The following is a 22,399-nucleotide window of genomic DNA, read 5'->3' as shown; positions in this document are numbered from 1 at the left end:
TACTCTATCCTGTGCAAGCTTCTTCATCTCCCAGTACCTACTGTAACCTACATCCTTCTGAATCTGCTTAGTGTATTCATCTCTTGGTCTCCCCCTACGATTTTTACCCTCCACGCTGCCCTCCAATACTAAATTGGTGATCCCTTGATGCCTCAGAACATGTCCTACCAACCGATCCCTTCTTCTGGTCAAGTTGTGCCACAAACTTCTCTTCTCCCCAATCCTATTCAGTACCTCCTCATTAGTTATGTGATCTACCCATCTAATATTCAGCATTCTTCTGTAGCACCACATTTCGAAAGCTTTTATTCTCTTCTTGTCCAAACTATTTACCGTCCATGTTTCACTTCCATACATTGCTACACTCCATACAAATACTTTCAGAAATGACTTCCTGACACTTAAATCTATACTCGATGTTAACAAATTTCTCTTCTTCAGAAACGCTTTCCTTGCCATTGCCAGTCTACATTTTATATCCTCTCTACTTCGACCATCATCAGTTCTTTTGCTCCCCGAATAGCAAAACTCCTTTACTACTTTGTCTCATTTCCTAATCTAATACCCTCAACATCACCCGACTTAATTCGACTACATTCCATTATCCTCGTTTTGCTTTCGTTGATGTTCATCTTATATCCTCCTTTCAAGACACTGTCCATTGCGTTCAACTGCTCTTCCAAGTCCTTTGCTGTCTCTGACAGAATTACAATGTCATCGGCGAACCTCAAAGTTTTTACTTCTTCTCCGTGAATTTTAATACCTACTCCGAATTTTTCTTTTGTTTCCTTTACTGCTTGCTCAATATACAGATTGAATAACATCGTGGAGAGGCTACAACCCTGTCTCACTCCTTTCCCAACCACTGCTTCCCTTTCATGCCCCTCGACTCTTATAACTGCCATCTGGTTGCTGTACAAATTGTAAATAGCCTTTCGCTCCCTGTATTTTATCCCTGCCACCTTCAGAATTCGAAAGAGAGTATTCCAGTTAACGTTGTCAAAAGCTTTCTCTAAGTCTACAAATGCTAGAAACGTAGGTTAGCCTTTTCTTAATCTTTCTTCTAAGATAAGTCGTAAGGTTAGTATTGCCTCACGTGTTCCAACATTTCTACGGAATCCAAACTGATCTTCCCCGAGGTCCGCTTCTACCAGTTTTTCCATTCGTCTGTAAAGAATTCGCGTTAGTATTTTGCAGCTGTGACTTATTAAACTGATAGTTCGGTAATTTTCACATCTGTCAACACCTGCTTTCTTTGGGATTGGAATTATTATATTCTTCTTGAAGTCTGTGGGTATTTCGCCTGTCTCATACATCTTGCTCACCAGATGGTAGAGTTTTGTCATGACTGGCTCTCCCTAGGCCATCAGTAGTTCTAATGGAATGGTGTCTACTCCCGGGGCCTTGTTTCGACTCAGGTCTTTCAGTGCTCTGTCAAACTCTTCACTCAGTATCTTATCTCCCATTTCATCTTCATCTACATCCTCTTCCATTTCCATAATATTGTCCTCAGGTACATCGCCCTTGTATAAACCCTCTATATACTCCTTCCACCTTCCTGCCTTCCCTTCTTTGCTTAGAACTGGGTTACCATATGAGCTCTTGATATTCATACAAGTGGTTCTCTTCTCTCCAAAGGTCTCTTTAATTTTCCTGTAGGCAGTATCTATCTTACCCCTAGTGAGACAAGCCTCTACATCCTTACATTTGTCCTCTAGCCATCCCTGCTTAGCCATTTTGCACTTCCTGTCGATCTCATTTTTGAGACGTTTGTATTCCTTTTTGCCTGCTTCATTTACTGCATTTTTATATTTTCTCCTTTCATCAATTAAATTCAATATTTCTTCTGTTACCCAAGGATTTCTATTAGCCCTCGTCTTTTTACCTACTTGATCGTCTGCTGTCTTCACTACTTCATCCCTCAGAGCTACCCATTCTTCTTCTACTGTATTTCTTTCCCCATTCCTGTCAATTGTTCCCTTATGCTCTCCCTGAAACTCTCTACAACCTGTGGTTCTTTCAGTTTATCCAGGTCCCATCTCCTTAAATTCCCACCTTTTTGCAGTTTCTTCAGTTTCAATCTGCAGTTCATAACCAATAGATTGTGGTCAGAATCCACATCTGACCCTGGAAATGTCTTACAATTTAAAACCTGGTTCCTAAATCTCTGTCTTACCATTATATAATCTATCTGATACCTTTTAGTATCTCCAGGATTCTTCCAGGTATACAACCTTCTTTTATGATTCTTGAACCAAGTGTTAGCTATGATTAAGTTATGCTCTGTGCAAAATTCTACAAGGCGGCTTCCTCTTTCATTTCTTCCCCCCAATTCATATTCACCTACTATGTTTCCATCTCTCCCTTTTCCTACTGACGAATTCCAGTCACCCATGACTGTTAAATTTTCGTCTCCCTTCACTACCTGAATAATTTCTTTTATCTCGTCATACATTTCATCAATTTCTTCATCATCTGCAGAGCTAGTTGGCATATAAACTTGTACTACTGTAGTAGGCATGGGCTTTGTGTCTATCTTGGCCACAATAATGCGTTCACTATGCTGTTTGTAGTAGCTAACCCGCACTCCTATTTTTTTATTCATTCTTAAACCTACTCCTGCATTACCCCCATTTGATTTTGTATTTATAACCCTGTAATCACCTGACCAAAAGTCTTCTTCCTCCTGCCACCGAACTTCACTAATTCCCACTATATCTATCTTTAACCTATCCATTTCCCTTTTTAAATTTTCTAACCTACCTGCCCGATTAAGGGATCTGACATTCCACGCTCCGATCCGTAGAATGCCAGTTTTCTTTCTCCTGATAATGACGTCCTTTTGAGTAGTCTCCGCCCGGAGATCCGAATGGGGGACTATTTTACCTCCGGAATATTTTACCCAAGAGGACGCCATCATCATTTAATCATACAGTAAAGCTGCATGTCCTCGGGAAAAATTACGGCTGTAGTTTCCCCTTGCTTTCAGCCGTTCGCAGTACCAGCACAGCAAGGCCGTTTTGGTTAATGTTACAAGGCCAGATCAGTCAATCATCCAGACTGTTGCCCCTGCAACTACTGAAAAGGCCCCTCTTCAGGAACCACATGTTTGTCTGGCCTCTCAACAGATACCCCTCCGTTGTGGTTGCACCTACGGTACGGCCATCTGTATCGCTGAGGCACGCAAGCCTCCCCACCAACGGCAAGGTCCATGGTTCATGGGGGAAGTTACATTCGTAGGGGGTTTAAATATATGGCCGCTACTAAGTGACACGGATACCGTTTCTCACGGCTAGCAGTAGCGACAGGTGCGGATGACTCATTGCTAAGGCCGGCATTACGCTATCAAATTTCTTTGTCAAAGATTTGATCAAAGATGTGATCAAATATTCCGTCAAATATATTTGACAAAGATCTTTGACGTAGCATTAGAAGGGGTATTACACTATTACACTATCATCATATTTTTCGTCAAAGTTCAAGATGGCTGACAACAACAGCTTGTTATTAACCGCAGCAGTTGCGTGTACCACAATTGCACTGTGTGCACATGCGGAAGAGAAGCGGGGAAAAAAAAAGGCAACGTACCTGGGTGAAGCCGTCGATTTTACGACGACGTGATAAAAGCATTCAACAAAACTTGTTACATGAGCTTATAGTGGAGGACGTCAAGTCGTACATAAATTACTTAAGAATAGATAAGCATACATTTCTGTATGTGCTCAATGAAGTGTATCCTCATATCACAAAGCACAATATTCACTTAAGAACTGTTACATCTGCAGAAGACAGGCTCACTGTAACACTCCGATTCCTTGCTACAGGGGAGGGTTGGATTAGGTGAGGTTAGGTTACGTCAGGTCAGGTCTCCAATCTTAATCTATTTTTGTATTCAGCGTGCCTCACGTTGTAAAGTGCCTCATCAGCTTCATACATCTCTATTAATTTTGTAGTTATCGGCGCACACCAATTGTATTTACCGGCAATGTTTATAAAAACACTACAGACGACAGTACGCTGCAGCGATGCTAGCGCTCCAAGTGGTAACATTTCACATTGCAGTGAACAGAAGACAACCGACTTCTTTCATCGTATGTACAGCGTGGTCCTAGATTTGATCAAATATTGGACGACATTTGACAAAGTCCCCTATTACACCATCAAATATCTTTGACAAAGAAATTTGATAGTGTAACACCGGCCTATGACACGAATCTGCAGCCTCTGAAGCTGCAATACAGCGGGCCATACTGCAAGGAATGTTGTCGCGTAATAACTTGCGACGTCACACATTGGGCGGTGAGACGCACCAACAGCAGAATTGACTGGCCAGTCGAGTACAGCGACTTGTAGGCATTTCAACATTTCTAAAGCTGCCCAAGTAGACTTGATCACGTGACTGAAATGCGACAATCAGAGCTAAACCAAGATCAGGCAAGCCTCATGTGCTGATAGACAGGGATCGTCGACCATTGTGAAGTATGGTCATAGAGAATCACATGAGATCAGCGAAAGGAATCACTCGTGAGTTCCAAAATGCTCCAAGTAGTCCAGCTAGCACAGCGACTGTGCTTATGGAGTTAAATAGAATATCAGAGTACAATGGTGAAGCAGCTCTGCAGAAGTGCTGAGGATCAGTGGACAAAGTTCAAAACCATCGTACAATATGCATTAGAAGAGTATGTGCCAAGCAAGATCGTAAGAGATGGAAAATAGCCACCGTGGTACAACAACTGAGTTAGCAAACTGCTACGGAAGCAAAGGGAACTTCACAGCAAACAAACATAGCCAAAGCCTTGCAGACAAACAAAAATTACACTAAGCGAAATGTAGTGTGAGGAGGGCTATGCGAGAGGCGTTCAACGAATTCAAAAGTAGAGTTCTATGTACTGACTTGGCAGAAAATCCTAATAAATTTTGGTCTAATGGTAAAGCGGTAGGTGGATCAAAACAAAATGTCCAGACACTCTGTGACCAAAATGGTGCTGAAACAGAGGATGACAGACTAAAGGCCGAAATACAGGGTGGCGCTGGGGAACGGGAAATTTTGAACGTTACAGTTGGCAGCACTGTAGCGCCGGCAGATGTTCGAAACTTTGCACAATTGATGTGAACGCATTGCCATTTAGTAATCATGGAGAATTGGACTGGTGCGGAACGTGCAGTAGCTGTGAGAGCGTTTCACAAAAATGGTGATAGTGTGACTGCCGCGCAGAGAACATTTCGACAGCATTACCAGCTTGGACGTCATGGACGTGTTCCATCTGCGCGTGCGATTACAACGTGGGTGCGTAATTTTGAAGAAACAGGATCTGCCTTGAAAAAGAAACCTCCAGGTGGCATTCCAACGGTACGTACCCCAGAGAACATTGCAGCTGCTACAGCTGCAATCAAGAGAAGTCCTCGCCGCTCCGTTCGACACCATGCATCTTCGCTAGGGATTAAGCGACGAAGCTTACAAAGAATACTGCACGAATTAGACTTCCATCCCTATAAGTTGCAGATTGTGCAACACTTACATGAACGAGACACAGCGTCACGTATGGAGTTAAGAGCCAGATATTGGCTAAAATCAACGAGGACGCGAATTTCCTTGGTAACTTATGGATATCAGACGAAGCCCATTTCCACCTGAAAGGATTCGGGAACAAACAGAATTTTCGTTATTGGGCACAGGACAATCCTTGTGAGTTTCACCAGCGACCACTACATAGCGCCAAGGTCACAATATGGTGTGTTGTATCATGTCACGGTGTTATCGGCCCTTATTTTTTTTGAAAGTGAGGATGGTAGTGCAGTGACAGTAACATCCGCTCGATATGTTGAAATGCTTCAAACATTCTTTACGCCGAGACTGTACGAGCTTAATCTTAACGTCGAAAATATGTGGTTTCAGCAGGACGGAGCCACGTCACACACTGCTCGACAATCGATGGCAGCAGTTCGTCAGTTGTTTGGAAGACGCATTAATTCACGTAACGGTGACGTTGCATGGCCTGCGAGATCCCCTGATCTTAGTGTGTGCGACTTCTTCCTGTGGGGATATCTTAAAGGCAAGGTGTACCGTACACGTCCTGCAACAATCCATGAACTGAAGGAGAACATTGAAAGCGAAATCACTGCCATTCCCCAAGATTTGCTACACTGCGCGTTCCAGAGTTTTCATAACAGGCTGTTAGAGTGTGAACGCCGAATGGGAGCACATCTTTCCGATGTCATCTTTAAAAAGTAAAGAGACACTTTTGGACATTTTGATTGTAAAGACATACTGAATAATGGCATACTGAATACATTCACTTTCGTTAATAAATTACTAGTTTTATGAATTTATTCATGGAAATGACGTTATTTCGAAATTTCCCGTTTCCCAGCGCCACCCTGTACTAAATGTCTTTTTTTCAAAGCTGTTTCACAGAGGAAGACTGCACTGTAGTTCCTTCTCCAGATTGTCGCACAGATGACAAAATGGTAGATCTCGAAATAGATGACAGAAGGATAGAAAAACAATTAAAATCGCTCAAAAGAGGAAAGTCCGCTGGACCTGATGGGATACCAGTTCGATTTTACACAGAGTACGTGAAGGAACTTTCCCCCCTTCTTTCAGCGGTGTACCGTAGGTCTCTAGAAGAGCGTAGTGTTCCAAAAGATTGGAAAAGGGCACAGGTCATCCCCGTTTTCAAGAAGGGACATCGAACAGATGTGCAGAACTATAGACCTACATCCCTAACGTCGACCAGTTGTAGAATTTTGAAACACGTATTATGTTGGAGTGTAATAAATTTTCTGGAGACTCGAAATATACTATGTAGAAATCAGCATGGGTTTCGAAAAAGACGATCGTGTGAAACCCAGCTCGCGCTATTCGTCCAAGAGATTCAGAGGGCCATAGACACGGGTTCCCTGGTAGATGCCGTATTTATTGACTTCCGCAAGGCCTTTGATACAGTTCCCCAAAGTCGTTTAATGAACAAAGTAAGATCATGTGGACTATCAGACAAATTGTGTGATTGGATTGAAGAGTTCCTAGATAACAGAACGCAGCATTTCATTCTCAATGGAGAGAAGTCTTCCGAAGTAAGAATGATTTCAGGTGTGCCGCAGGGGAGTGTCATAGGACCGTTGCTATTCACAATATACATAAATGACCTTGTGGATAACATCGGAAGTTCACTGAGGCTTTTTGCGGATGATGCTGTGATATATCGAGAGGTTGTAACAATGGAAAATTGTACTGAAATGCAGGAGGATCTGCAACGAATTGAGGCATGGTGCAGGGAATGGCAATTGAACCTCAGTGTAGACAAGTGTAATGTGCTGCGAATACATAGGAAGAAAGATCCTCTATCATTTAGTTACAATATAGGAGGTCAGCAACTGGAAGCAGTTAATTCTGGGAGTAGGCAACAGGAGTGATTTAAAATGGAATGACCATATAAAATTAATTGTCGGTAAAGCAGATGCCAGAGGCATACAGGCATAAGGGCATAAGGGCTACAGTAATTGTCGTATTGTTCAAAACGAAAACGCAGCAGAATAGAAATTCGTTCATATTGGTACGAACTACGCTGCACCACGCTCTTTATAGTGGTGGTGGAATATATATGTAGTCGTAGAATTAACATGGCGTGGTCCTTTAACCTGTTACGTCGTTTTCCCACCATTCGTTGGCAGCACGAAATGAAGTACCTACGAGAATAGGTGGAATCTGCAACAACAGAAGATCAATACATATATGACGAAAGATTATCGAAACTGTCGACAGTAAATAAACAAATAAAAGACTTGTTCTAGGTTAGAGATGAATGACAGAATTAACCAGTAATAAGAGTATGGAGAAAAAAACTAAAAACATTAGGCTGTTTCTTAAAATGTATCGCAGAAGAGGAATATAAAGCAGGATTGCGCAAAATGTCGTCGATTACTTTAGCAGTCCGAGCAACTATTCACTATTGTACAGGAGAAGTAAAAGGGCAACAGCGTGGTGTAACCTCGCAGCGAGGAACAACTGGGACGGGCGACAAAACCTAGAGGGAGAGCAGCCCGGAATCTGATTGGAAAATTCCCCGTACTACGTAAGCAATTACTGGTAATCTTCTCTTTATTTAAAAGCCGATAAATTCAATTAAAATCCTTTGAGGGGATGTAAAGCTCTTGGATTGCGTAAGCAATTATTGGAAAGTGCATTTTCATTTAAAAGTTTTTAAGTCCTTTGAGAAAAGTGGTGTTCTTGTTTAACTTAATCGAACAGCTTGACAAATGACAAGTACTTGTCATTCAGTTGCGCTACGGCCCACAGCTAAATTTAGTTTGAGTACAGTCCGTAGCTTCCAGATGATGGAACGACAAAGCAACGCAGCTCATCAATGGCAGCAGCTATGTGCAAAGCAGGAACTTGATCACTGCTTTCGTCCGTTACAAGTCCCATTCAAAACTGTGGGGAACATATATTTTGTCGGATCAGAAATATCTGGGCATTAAAACAGCGTATGTCTGGCATTCGCCTTTATGACGGCTTGAACTCTGCTGGCAACACTTGGAATGATGTCTGTGGAGCAACGACAGCCCATTCTTCCTCGAGAACCGAAACCAAATAGTTAGCTAGACGCTGGAGTCTGGAGCGAAATGTACGCTCTAACACAGCAAAGGTGTTCCACTGGGTTCAGGTTGGGGCTCCATTTCAGGAAATGTTATTGTCCCAAAGTAATCCCTTACATTGCAGACAAGGTGCATTGGAGCAATCATCGTCACCGAACTGTTCCACTACTGTTAGTTTTTTAAGCACAATAATTGGACGTTACCCCCAAATCTTAACACCAATTCCATCGGTGTTGGCACTGTAGGCAGGTAATGTTTTTCAAGGCATTCGCCAAACCGAAATCGTTCCATCGGATTGCCACAAGGTATAGCGTGATTTATCACTCCAAATCACTGATTTACAATCACCCACTGTCAAGCAGATTCGCTTTTTACACCACCACAAGCTTAGTACAGACTACAGAAATGTGTGGCTTCTACATCTACGTCCATACTCCGCAAGCCACCTGACGGTGTGTGGCGGAGGGTACCTTGAGTACCTCTATCGGTTCTCCCTTTTATTCCATTCTCGTATTGTTCGTGGAAAGAAAGTTTGTCGGTATGCCTCTGTGTGGGCTCTAATCTCTCTGATTTTATCCTCATTGTCTCTTCGCGAGATATACGTAGGAGGGAGCAATATTCTGCTTGACTCCTCGGTGAATGTATGTTCTCGAAACTTCAACAGAAGCCCGTACCCAGCTACTGAATGTCTCTCTTGCAGAGTCTTCCACTGGAATTTATCTATCATCTCCGTAACGCTTTCGCGATTACTAAATAATCCTGTAACGAAGCGCGCTGCTCTCCGTTGGATCTTCTCTATCTCTTCTATCAACCCTATCTGGTACTGACCCCACCCCGGTGAGCTGTATTCAAGCAGTGGGCGAACAAATGTACTGTAACCTACTTCCTTTGTTTTCGGACTGCATTTCATAAGGATTCTGGCATCTGCCTGCTCTAATCTCGTGAATCTTGGGAGACATACGATGTCGGCAGTGGGTTTCGCGGTAACAACATAACCTTTCTTCAAAGGATTCCCATTTATGCTCGCCTAGAATCTGTGTTATACTTTGATAGGGACTATAACAAGATCCTAGCAATAAGTCTCTAAATTCGTTCGATGTCTGTCCTTACGCCCTTACGCCTTATTGATAAGTATTTTAAATACTGGGACAACACATTTGGTTGCACTAGCGTTTCTATGCGATTTACATATGGATGGAACTTGCCCACAACCCTTTCCCTTCCAAACTGCCCATATTACATGATCGTCCAATTTCACTTCGCTTCCTATAAGAGAAACTTCCCATCGCACATTCCTCAGATTTAGTGGTATGACTGCCCACTGCACAGTCTGTCAAAAACTCAGCGCAGATCAAGCACGAAAACAGGAAGAAGTTGTACTAAACTGTGCAAAATGAAACAAAATAGAAACAGTAAACAGTTCATGCTCAAGATGTGCAATATCGTGCGAATTTGGACATGCCTGGCTTCGTGGTTGTGTGGTCACGGTGTTGGACTACAAAGGGCGATATCCCTGTTCAAATATCCCTCGTGCCCCATTTTCCTTTTCTTTCCACAAAATTATGAACTGTCCGTCACTGACGTGGCTGTTCGCTGTATTCATATTTGTGTCAGTGTCGTGGTGTAACGTCCGTTTGCAACAGCGAGTTGTGAAGGAGGCACCTCCGGACGTACGTGCCTCCTACCACATGTTATGACTCTTGCGTTCCTGTTCGGAAGTTTTGATTTTTCAAAAAATGTTGAAATGTGTGTGAATTCTTAAGGGACCAAACTGTTGAGGTCATCGGTCCCTAGACTTACACACTACCTAAACCAACTTACGCTAAGAACGCACACACCCCAATGTCCGAGGGAGGACTCGAATCTCCGGCGGGAGGAGCCGCACAATCCGTGACATGACACCTCTAACCGCGTGGCCACTCCGCGCGGCTTTTGATTTTTGAATTCTGTTCTAGTAACGTATTTGACACCCGTTTATTTGATGTTTTCACTTTTGTGAGAGGTCTATGCGGCATCTCCCTTGCTCTCACAATTCATCACATTTGCTTGCGACAATAATATGTTCTTACCACATGACTCACATTCTGTAACCAATGACAATCGCCAAGACTACAGAAGAACAGACACGTCAATGACATTTCAAAATTTTATGAAAAAAAGTGGCGCACGAGGAAGTTTGGAACAGGGATCTTACGTTTTGCAGTCCAACACCCTTTCCAGGCAACCACGACATTGTAGTTCTTGCAATAAAAAGGCTGTCAAATACGACCTCTGCTCGGGAATACACAATGCTGCCTGGAACATAGTAAGTGCCAGTTCTGAGAGAAGGTAAAGAAACAACTATTCCCAATGACCACAGCTTTCTAATGTAACACTGTCAGTGAAACAATGAAACCCGGGTGCGGTTAAATTGAATTACAATTCAGCACCACCCTGGACTTAACGGGTAATAACATGTCAGTTAAACAACTCAAACCCTGCTGCGGATAACTTGAATTGCTATTCAGCACCACTGTGAACTTAACAGATCGTAACACCGACCCGCACAGTAAAACAGGAATACGAATTCAGAGTTCAGGAACAGACAGCAAACTGCACTCAAAACAACTCGAGAATAAACACACCTGCAGGCATAGAGGCCAGAAAACATGTTCAAATCTATGTCAGAACAGGAAAATAACCTTAAAACATTTCCAAACAGTCTACGTCTCACAGCATAAATTCTCCAATAGACAGGTAAGTGAACCAGATCCACATAGCAACAGCCGTCAACGGCCCCCAAGGGCCTAGGTTCCCCCTCTGGCCCACAACATATCGCAAGAACAGACGACGCCGGTCAAATCCACGACCACTTCTCGAGACACTTGCTGGGCTCCCACTGCCCTCACCTCTCTCCAGGAAACCCTTCTTTCTCCGACACAGCACGCCACCTCGCTCTCTAGTCACAACCGACGATCAAAACGAAAACAGAGGGCAAGGTACGATAGCCGGAGCACTGCCAAGGTTCGATAGCTAGAGCGCCGCCACTGCTAACACACAATGCTCGGATACAGACGTACATTCTCAGAAATTTTTCCCTCTGATTAATGGTTATACTAGCAGACTTGTTCTGTCCCTGAATGTCCTCTTCCCTTGCACTAGAGTGCTTCTCATTTCCCCCTTGCTGCACCCGTCCTGTGCTAATTTGCTTGAAAGGTAGCCGGATTCCTTATTTCCTCTACAACATGAGTTCCAAAATCTATGCTCATTAGTCCAGTTCATCTAAAAAATACCTATAATTTTTCTTCACATTTAGTGACGATAGCTAATTTTGTAACTAGTGTTCATTCATCCTGCATTCGAATCTCACTTCTGAGACTTTCTTTTATTTATTTCATTCTTTCTTAACAATATGGAAGAATACTGCATCAAGCATTAAGCCGTTTTTAATTCTAGCACTTCTGTCTTAGTTTTCCATTGTTATTGTTCCATTTATAAGCTTTGTCTAGGTCGGCAAATCTTATGAAAGTATTTGACTTGAAATTTTCTGATCTATTAAAATTGTGTGCCGGACTATGGTTCGAAAATCTCTAGGAAAAACTCCAGGTACAGGTCTCCATTGTGGAAACGATTCCCTAGACTGCGGCTATGCTATTTCTCGCAATATCCTTTCTTCCAGGAGTGCTAGATGAGGTGAGGTGCATGCAGTAGAAGTTGTGTGATGTTTTGGAAAGTAGGAGAAGAGGTACTGGCGGAAGTAAGGCTGTGACGACCGCTAGCACAGGATTTTCATGACCTAATTTTCTCCTTTAAATTTGTTGAAATTTTAATACTGCTTGGAAACGTGTTCTTCAAAATGTTCATAGCCTTCTTCTTTTTCCTTGGTTTATCCTGTGTCGTCAGGGGATTGGCATGTTAGTCATTGTATCTCCCCTCCTGGAGGAGGGGGGCCGCGGGGGGGGGGGGGGGGGGGACAGGACACTGAGTATGGAGCATATTGATGCATGTTGATGCATGTTCCGCAACTGTAGTGTTTATTTTGAATAAGTTTACAGCACCAGTTGCGCTCTCCTTTTTGTGTTAAAAACCACGACCGGTTTCGCAGCCCCCGAGGCCAGTATCCTGTGACATGTGTTTGGCGACCTGAGAAAATATAGAATGACTGCTTAAATGTTTCCGAATTGTGGAACTGCAGCCGTACATAGGTACCAGTCCAGCATTCACCCATTATAATCTCAAACACCGCCTAAAAGCCACATCCAGGCTGGCCGGCGGACGGATTCTGTGCGGGAGCATCGCACTTCTACGGACTCCGCAAGTACCCTACTAAGGCAGCAGCTATCCGGGCGGTACACGATGATCATAGCGCAAAATCAGTTGAGGTACTGAAAGCAATAATGGTCCAAAGCACAGACACAAAACCCTGGGGAAAACAAATGTTTGTGAAAATCAAATTTATATGCAACAACCAGTCTCATGGGTTTGACCCGTTTCTTAATCAAGCCTCGACATCCCATATTTCCTACAAAAAATGTTATACCCATTTTATTTTATTTTACTCTAATTAATATTTAGGATTATTATTATTAATGTTAATCTACAAAACTTTCATATATAGGCTAGTGGCAATAGTATTTTTGACTGTTTCGTGGTTTATAACTAATGTTAAAATAGAATCATAACATAAAGTAAATGTACCACGTGCACAATTATGACCTATTCCAACACTTCATTATACTCGTTATCATCATTTTCATTAACCTCATTCTCTGCCTCGAGGTTAAGATGAAACTGTTCAAGTATGGAATCTAGCTGTTTTGTTAAAGGTTTCCAGGTTGGTCTAGTAGTTTTGTTACGTCTTTGTGTTTCAGTGTTTATATTTCCTTTTCACCTACATATCTGGTGACTAGATTTCGCAAGTCACCCACAAACTGTGTGGAAATAACAAACTGTTCAAAAATAGCTCTGAGCACTATGGGACTTACCACCTGTGGTCATCAGTCCCCTAGAACTTGGAACTACCTAAAACCTAACTAACCTAAGGACATCACACATATCCATGTCCGAGGCAGCATTCGAACCTGCGACCGTAGTATAACAAACTGTGATCTCCCTCGATGTGACTTGAAAAAAATGGTGGCCACCTACGACTCCAGTAAATAATATCTTACTTTAAACGGCAGTTCAGAGCACTATACTGAAAACTTCATCATTTTACAATTCATGAAATGTACGATGTTAAAACGAACTTCAACTTTTGGTTTAGTAGTCAGGTCGGTAACATACTTCTGAAATCATGAGCGTCCTTTACACAGACTAGAATACTGAAACTATGGAACGTTAGGTTGCAGTGGGTCATTCCGTCAACAGCTTGCAACTTTTACGAAGAAATGAGAGTCAGTGTAGCCAGTGAGCGTTCCTATAGCAGCGAAAATTTATTCTTTGGGCCCATATCGAAGTGAATGTCAGAAAAACAAGTCAGACAACTTTTCGCAAATATTCTTATACACAGTGTAGGGGGTACAGCACTGATAAAGCTGGTTCACCCTAAGATCAACAATGTCAGGAGCATGCACACATTCCGCCGCAATCCATCTTTTTGATGTTTCAGTGATGACAATTACTCTAAAAATTATGAGCTGTAGCATGCGCCTGCTGCTTATTGAATAGGACAAGGAAAAAAGAAGAGCATTTCGTAGCAAAAGGCCAAGTCCTGCGTTAGAGTACCTGTGCGGCACGCAGTTTTAAGTCTTTAGTTTGTTTTTTTCCCTATTAAATAGTTTCGTTGTTCAAAAAATGTTCAAATGTGTGTGAAATCTTATGGAACTTAACTGCTAAGGTCATCAGTCCCTAAGCTTACACACTACTTAGCCTAAATTATCCTAAGGACACACACACACACACACACACACACACACACACACACACACACACACATGCCCGAGGGAGGACTCGAACCTCCGCCGGGGCCAGCTGCACAGTCCATGACTGCAGCGCCTTAGACCGCTTGCCTAATCCCGCGCGGCAGTTTCGTTGGGTAGCAACCTTCAGTTATATGGTATAAACCGTCAAATGGATTTATTTGGGTTATCGTCAAAAACTACGTTGGTCATTTTCACAGTGTATGACCAACGTAATTTTTGACTGTATCCCCAATATTATAACAATGTTGACCAACGTAATTTTGAATGGAAACTCAGCATTTTAACAATGTATAACCAACGTTATTTTTTGCTGTAACCCGAATATGTACGTTTAACGGATTACGCAACACACTTGCAGACTTTAAGGAGGCGGTGCCTCACAGCCATTACATATTTGAAAAATGTTATATTATCCCCTTTATCTGCTGGTAAAATATTTTTCCAACCAGTTTCAGTCGTCTGAACATCATCAGTTTTTCACATAAAAGTATTCACACCATCATGTCAGGCGAAATATAAAATGCGTTATGAATTTGTTCACAGCGCCGGCCGTTGTGACTGAGCGGTTCTAGGCACTTCAGTCTGGAACCGCGCGACCGCTACGGTCGCAGGTTCGAATCCTGCCTCGGGCATGGATGTGTGTGATGTCCTTAGGTTAGTTAGGTTTAAGTAGTTCTAAGTTCTAGGGGACTGATGACCTCAGATGCTTGGTCCCATAGTGCTCAGAGCCAATTGAACCATATTTCGCCTTAACATGATGCTGTGAACACTTGTGTGAGAATCTGATGACGGTCAGACGAATTTAACTGGATGCATAAATATTTTAGCAGCAGCTCAAGGTGGTAATAAGACTTTTTTTTTTTACATATGAAAATGGTTACGCCGCCATAACTGTGTATTTGGAAATAAACAAGAAAAAAAAGGATTTTCTAATTCAAATTACAACAGCCAATGCAAAAGATTGTCATTCGTAAAGGGGATTACTTCCCCGTGCTTGTGTAATTCCATTTCGTGTTCCGTGTTTAATGACCTTGTCGCGAAGAAATTCCTCGTCGGTGGGTATGCACGGTAATGTCCCTGGCACGTTCCCACGCAACCGTGGTAGGCCGTTACTCAGGGCACACGCTCATTTATGCCTGCCCAAACCAGTACCGATCACTCTTCGCCCAACGCAGTGGATGTGTAATTCAAGAGCAGCGCGCCACGCGTTGTTTACTTAAGAGTGCGAGTTCTTGGCCGGGGTCCGGCGGGCGGACCACAGGAACGCCGAACGCTGGCTGCGACTCGTCAGCGGCCGGTGCGGTGTCGCTGCCCTGCCAGGGGAAAGAGACAGAGACAGACAGACAGACAGAAACCCGCAGTAATTTTAGCCTCTGCCCCGAGTACTGCCTACAGCCGATCATGTTCCTTCGGGTCTGCACTACTGAGGAGCGAAACTGCTGCTCAGAAACTACACTCCTGGAAATTGAAATAAGAACACCGTGAATTCATAGTCCCAGGAAGGGGAAACTTTATTGACACGTTCCTGGGGTCAGATACATCACATGATCACACTGACAGAACCACAGGCACATAGACACAGGCAACAGAGCATGCACAATGTCGGCACTAGTACAGTGTATATCCACCTTTCGCAGCAATGCAGGCTGCTATTCTCCCATGGAGACGATCGTAGAGATGCTGGATGTAGTCCTGTGGAACGGCTTGCCATGCCATTTCCACCTGGCGCCTCAGTTGGACCAGCGTTCGTGCTGGACGTGCAGACCGCGTGAGACGACGCTTCATCCAGTCCCAAACATGCTCAATGGGGGACAGATCCGGAGATCTTGCTGGCCAGGGTAGTTGACTTACACCTTCTAGAGCACGTTGGGTGGCACGGGATACATGCGGACGTGCATTGTCCTGTTGGAACAGCAAGTTCCCTTGCCGGTCTAGGAATGGTAGAACGATGGGTTCGATGACGGTTTGGATGTACCGTGCACTATTCAGTGTCCCCTCGACGATCACCAGTGGTGTACAGCCAGTGTAGGAGATCGCTCCCCACACCATGATGCCGGGTGTTGGCCCTGTGTGCCTCGGTCGTATGCAGTCCTGATTGTGGCGCTCACCTGCACAGCGCCAAACACGCATACGACCATCATTGGCACCAAGGCAGAAGCGACTCTCATCGCTGAAGACGACACGTCTCCATTCGTCCCTCCATTCACGCCTGTCGCGACACCACTGGAGGCGGGCTGCACGATGTTGGGGTGCGAGCGGAAGACGGCCTAATGGTGTGCGGGACCGTAGCCCAGCTTCATGGAGACGGTTGCGAATGGTCCTCGCCTATACCCCAGGAGCAACAGTGTCCCTAATTTGCTGGGAAGTGGCGGTGCGGTCCCCTATGGCACTGCGTAGGATCCTACGGTCTTGGCGTGCATCCGTGCGTCGCTGCGGTCCGGTCCCAGGTCGACGGGCACGTGCACCTTCCGCCGACCACTGGCGACAACATCGATGTACTGTTGAGCAATTCGGCGGTACGTCCACCCGGCCTCCCGCATGCCCACTATACGCCCTCGCTCAAAGTCCGTCAACTGCACATACGGTTCACGTCCACGCTGTCGCGGCATGCTACCAGTGTTAAAGACTGCGATGGAGCTCCGTATGCCACGGCAAACTGGCTGACACTGACGGCGGCGGTGCACAAATGCTGCGCAGCTAGCGCCATTCGACGGCCAACACCGCGGTTCCTGGTGTGTCCGCTGTGCCGTGCGTGTGATCATTGCTTGTACAGCCCTCTCGCAGTGTCCGGAGCAAGTATGGTGGGTCTGACACACCGGTGTCAATGTGTTCTTTTTTCCATTTCCAGGAGTGTATTTGCTAGAAACGCTACATAAGCATCTTCTTACTTTCCCTGCTTCTTAAGTAAAATTGGAGAAAGAAATCTGCGTGGCTATAAAATAATGGGACTGGTGCTGTCACACAGCACCAATAGGTGTGAAGCGTGGACCCTTCTCTTTCGAAGGTAGTAGCATATCTGGTGTTTGTAGACAAATCAGTGAGCTGTTGCTTTGCCAGAAACATAATTAGTGTAATAATAGAACAACGTCTTTTTGTGAAGTTTCACACGAAACTTGGAAAAAATGCTATTACAGTCTACTGAAAGAATTGTACTGCAAAAACTGCTCATCATGTATGCGAGTTTTTAAGTGGCCGAGAAGACGTTCAAGATGAATCACGCCCGGGAATCCCTTCAAAACGAAGAACGGATCAAAATACGAAAAAAGTAGGTATTCTGAGTCTATCTGACCGTCGGCTGAGTATTCGATTGATTGCTGAAACTATACAAATTCACAAAGAATCAGCAAGGCAAATTTTACGTAACCAATTTAACATGGGAAAGGCGTTTTCGAAACTGATGTCAAAAACCTCTCACTACTGAACGAAAGCAAGCTCATCAAAATATTTGTACTGCCACACTGAAAATGATCATAATTTCTTGGAAAAAGTGGTAACAGGTGACGAATTTTGTTTTTTCACTCATGATCCAGAAATTAAACGCTAGTCCATGCACTAGAAAGGCCCGACATCATTGAAAGCGAAAAAAGCTCGAAGAGCAAGATTCCAAGCCATAAGGATAGTTTTTTGCGGTATTCATGGAATTGTACGCTGACGAGCCAAGGCATGCGTATTTAAATACAGAGATACACTATGTGATCAAAAGTATCCGGACACCCCAAAAACATACGTTTTGTCGTATTAGGTGCATTGTGCTGACATCTACTGCCAAGTACTCTATATCAGCGACCTCAATAGTCATTAGACCACAATGGGGTGCTCCGCGGAATTCACGGACTTCGAGCGTGGTCAGGTGATAGGGTGTCACTCGTATCAGATGTCTGTACGCGAGATTTCCACACTCCTAAATATCCATAGGTCCACTGTTTCCGATCTTATAGTAAAGTGGAAACTTGAAGGGACACGTACAGCACAAAAGCGTACAGCCGACCTAGTCTGTAGACTGACAGAGACCGCCGACAGCTGAAGATGGTCGTAATGAATATTAGGTTCAGACCATCACATATGAATTCGAAACTGCATTAGGATCCACTGCAAGTACTATGACAGTTAGGTGGGAGGCGAGAAAACTTGGATTTTTGTGTTAGAGCGGCTGCTCATAAGCCACACATCACGCCGGTAAATGTCAAACGTCACCTCGCTTGGTGTAAGGAGCGTAAACATTGGACGATTGAACAGTGAAAAAACGTAATGGACGGCCTGTAGCGGAGTGGTTACACGAAAATAACATCCCTGTAATGAACTGGCCTGCATAGAGTCCTCGCCAGACTCTATAGAAAACCTTTGGAATGTTTTGGAACGCCCACATCGTGCCAGACCTCACCGACCGACATCGATACCTCTCCTCAGTGCAGCACTCCGCGAAGAATGGGCTGCCATTACCCCAGAAGCCTTCCAGCACCTGATTGAACGTATGCCTGCGCGAATCGAACCTATCATCTCTGCCTAAGGGTGAGCCAACACCATATTGAATTCCAGCATTAGATGGAGCGCGTGACGAACTTGTAAGTCATTTTCAGCCAGTTGTCTCGATCACATAGTGTACGTAAACAAGCAGAATACGGCGCTTCGGTCGGCAACGCCTATACAAGACAACAAGTGTCTGGCGCAATTGTTAGATCGGTTACGGCTGCTACAATGGCAGGTTAACAAGATTTAATTGATTTTGAACGTGATGGTATAGTTGGAGCACGAGCGATGGAACACAGCATCTCCGAGGTAGCGATGAAGTGGGGAATTTCCCGTACGACCATTTCACGAGTGTACGGCGAATATCAGGAATCCGGCAAAACATCAGATCCCCAACATCGTTGCGGCTGGTAAAAGATCCTGCAAGAACGGGACCAACGACGATTGAAGAGAGTAGTTCAACGCGACAGAAGTGGAACCATTCTGCAAACTGCTGCAGATTTCATTGCTGGGCCATCAACAAGAGTCAGCGTGCGAACCATTCAACGAAACTTCATCGATATGGGCTTTTGGAGCGAAAGGACCACTCGTGAAGCCTTGATGACTGCTCGACACAAAGCTTTACGCATCGCCTAGGCCCGTGAACACCGATATTGGGACTGTTGATGAATCGAAACATGTTGCCTGGTCGGACGATTCTCGTTTCAAATTGTATAGAGGGGATAGACGTGTAAGGGTATGGAGACAACCTCATGAATCAATGGACCCTACATGTCAGCATGGGGACTGTCGAAGCTGGTGGAGGCTCTGTAATGGTGTGAAGCGTGTGCAGTTGGAGTGATATGGAACTTCTGATACGTCTAGATACGACTCTGACAGGTGACACATACATAAGCATCCTGTCTGATCATCTGTATCCATTCATTTGTATTCTGCATACCAACGGACTTGGCCAGATCAGATCTTCACACTCTTGTACTCTTACGGATTTATGGACAGCTATGCAGGATTCATGGCGTCAGTTCCCTCCAGCACTACTTCAGACATTAGTCGAGTCCTTGCCACGTCGTGTTGTGGCACTTCTGCGTGCTACCGGGGGCCCTACACAATGTTAGGCAGGAGTACCAGTTTCTTTGGTTCTTCTGTGTATATGGCTAAAATAACTCTAGATGGTCAAATATCAGTAAAATCAGTAAACAGTTTTCTGCGTCCGGCTTACGTGTTTCATAGCTATTTGACTCTTACAGAAGAACACAATAGATTTTGGAGGGAAACATCTTGCTTAGACAGTGTTTACCACTCTTCAGAATTATTGAAAAACACACAGAATGCAAAACCCTCATTCATAACCCTTATCGACAATGAGAAAGCCGTTGATGAAGTTAACAGAGATGAATTATTGGGATTTTTTTAAAAATAATAGTGTAATTCAAAGAATGTACATACACGTCAGAATCAGAGTACAAGAAGCACGTCTGTGAGAATCATCTGTCAAGGAGTGATACTCTCAGTATGTTTGCTCAGGTTGCACGTAACTTAATGTTCATAGCAAACCCAGATACGCTTCATCCCGCAACGCAGGGGCTCTCTCGAAATTTAGCGCTCACTATGTCTGTCCACTTAAGGAAAACGCTACTAAGAGGTTAATTAGAATTTAATCTGCAATTAATAGTGGCTGTAACGCTAAGTTGTGGCTGCAAGATCATACTGAAGTCAGTAACTGTAATAACTCAGCTGAGTATTAAATGAGATATGTGATACAGTGAGTAGCATTTCATTGATTAAGAAGGAAACACAAAAATAGGGGGACTAACACGCTTGAAAAAGATTCGGTCTTGGACCATCTTTAGTGCAAGGCAAAATAATAGTACATGAATATAACATAAAATCTGAGGAAAAACTTCAAGATATCTAATTTAAAATGAGGGGGCAAGGCTATCGTAAAATTCAAAGAAAGGGAACAAATGCCGTAACTTTTCTCATCACGTGATAACGAAAATTCATTCTAACTGAGCAATGAATAACTATTTGACTCGAAAAATTTAAGAAAAGTCAAGAGTAAGCGATGTTAACCGCTACAAGATCGAGCTTTCCTTTCCACTACTGACATATTACTGATTTGTGGACTCCGCGCTGACTGTTCTGAAATTGGAGTCCACTCTGCACTGTACTCTCCTATTTTCCAAATGCAGGCACTTAAGTGAGGCGATCGGATACAGACAGCTGTGGCTTCTTAGCTGATAGCGAAAACGGTCCGTAGCACTCTCTTCGGCGACGCTGTCTGCCTGTGTCCTTGGCTTTCCTTGCCAGTCCACTCACCCATGAAGATCTAGCAACACTATTTACTCCAGCGCAAGAGAAAAACAGAACTTCTGCCCAGAGTGCCAGTTTCCAGGAACTCATACACCACAGTAAATTCTAACCGTTATAGGAAATAATAAATAAAAATCAAACCACTATTCCACTACTTGAATCTCTTAATCACTCATTACAGGAAAAGCAAAGAATTTGAAGTTAAAATTAGCACAAAAAAACGCGTAATTCGAGCTTAATATATCTAACACTTGATATAAAAATTGGAGACAAAGGTCATGTCACCCGCATTGCTCGCATTGTTTAATACATACATAACCGACGTCTTCGGTCCCGGGTTCGATCCCCGCCACTGCCTAAATTTTGATAAATAATCAGCATTGGCGGCCGAAGACTCCCGGCATAAGAAGTCAGCCTCATTCTGCCAACGGCCTTGTCAAAGAGGGCGGAGGACTGGATAGAGATTCAGGGCACTCTCTTGTCCTAGGGGTGGGAATTTGCCCCCAAAAGGCGGAAGAATCAGCAATGATCAACGACATGAGGATGCAGAAGGCAATGGACACCACTGCATTAAAGACACGTAACGTGTATCCACAGGACATGTGGCCTGTAATTGAAGAAGTGTCATGATGATCTCTCCATTGGCAAAAGATTCCGGAATAGTCCCCCATTCGGATCTCCGGGAGGGGACTGCCAAGGGGGAGGTTACCATGAGAAAAAGATTGAATAATCTACGAAAGGATAACGTTCTACGAGTCGGGGCGTGGAATGTCAGAAGCTTGAACGTGGTAGGGAAACTAGAAAATCTGAAAAATGCAAAGGCTCAATCTAGATATAGTAGGGGTCAGTGAAGTGAAGTGGAAGGAAGACAAGGATTTCTGGTCAGATGAGTATCGGGTAATAACAGCAGCAGAAAATGGTATAACAGGTGTAGGATTCGTTATGAATAGGAAGGTAGGGCAGAGGGTGTGTTACTGCGAACAGTTCAGTGACCGGGTTGTTCTAATCAGAATCGACAGCAGACCAACACCGACAACGATAGTTCAGGTATACATGCCGACGTCGCAAGCTCAAGATGAACAGATAGAGAAAGTGTATGAGGATATTGAAAGGGTAATGCA

This window comes from Schistocerca nitens, chromosome 9 (assembly GCF_023898315.1).
Source record: "Schistocerca nitens isolate TAMUIC-IGC-003100 chromosome 9, iqSchNite1.1, whole genome shotgun sequence".
NCBI lineage: Eukaryota > Metazoa > Arthropoda > Insecta > Orthoptera > Acrididae > Schistocerca > Schistocerca nitens.
The sequence above is the reverse complement of the archived record's forward strand: the minus strand, read 5'-3'. Positions refer to the sequence as shown.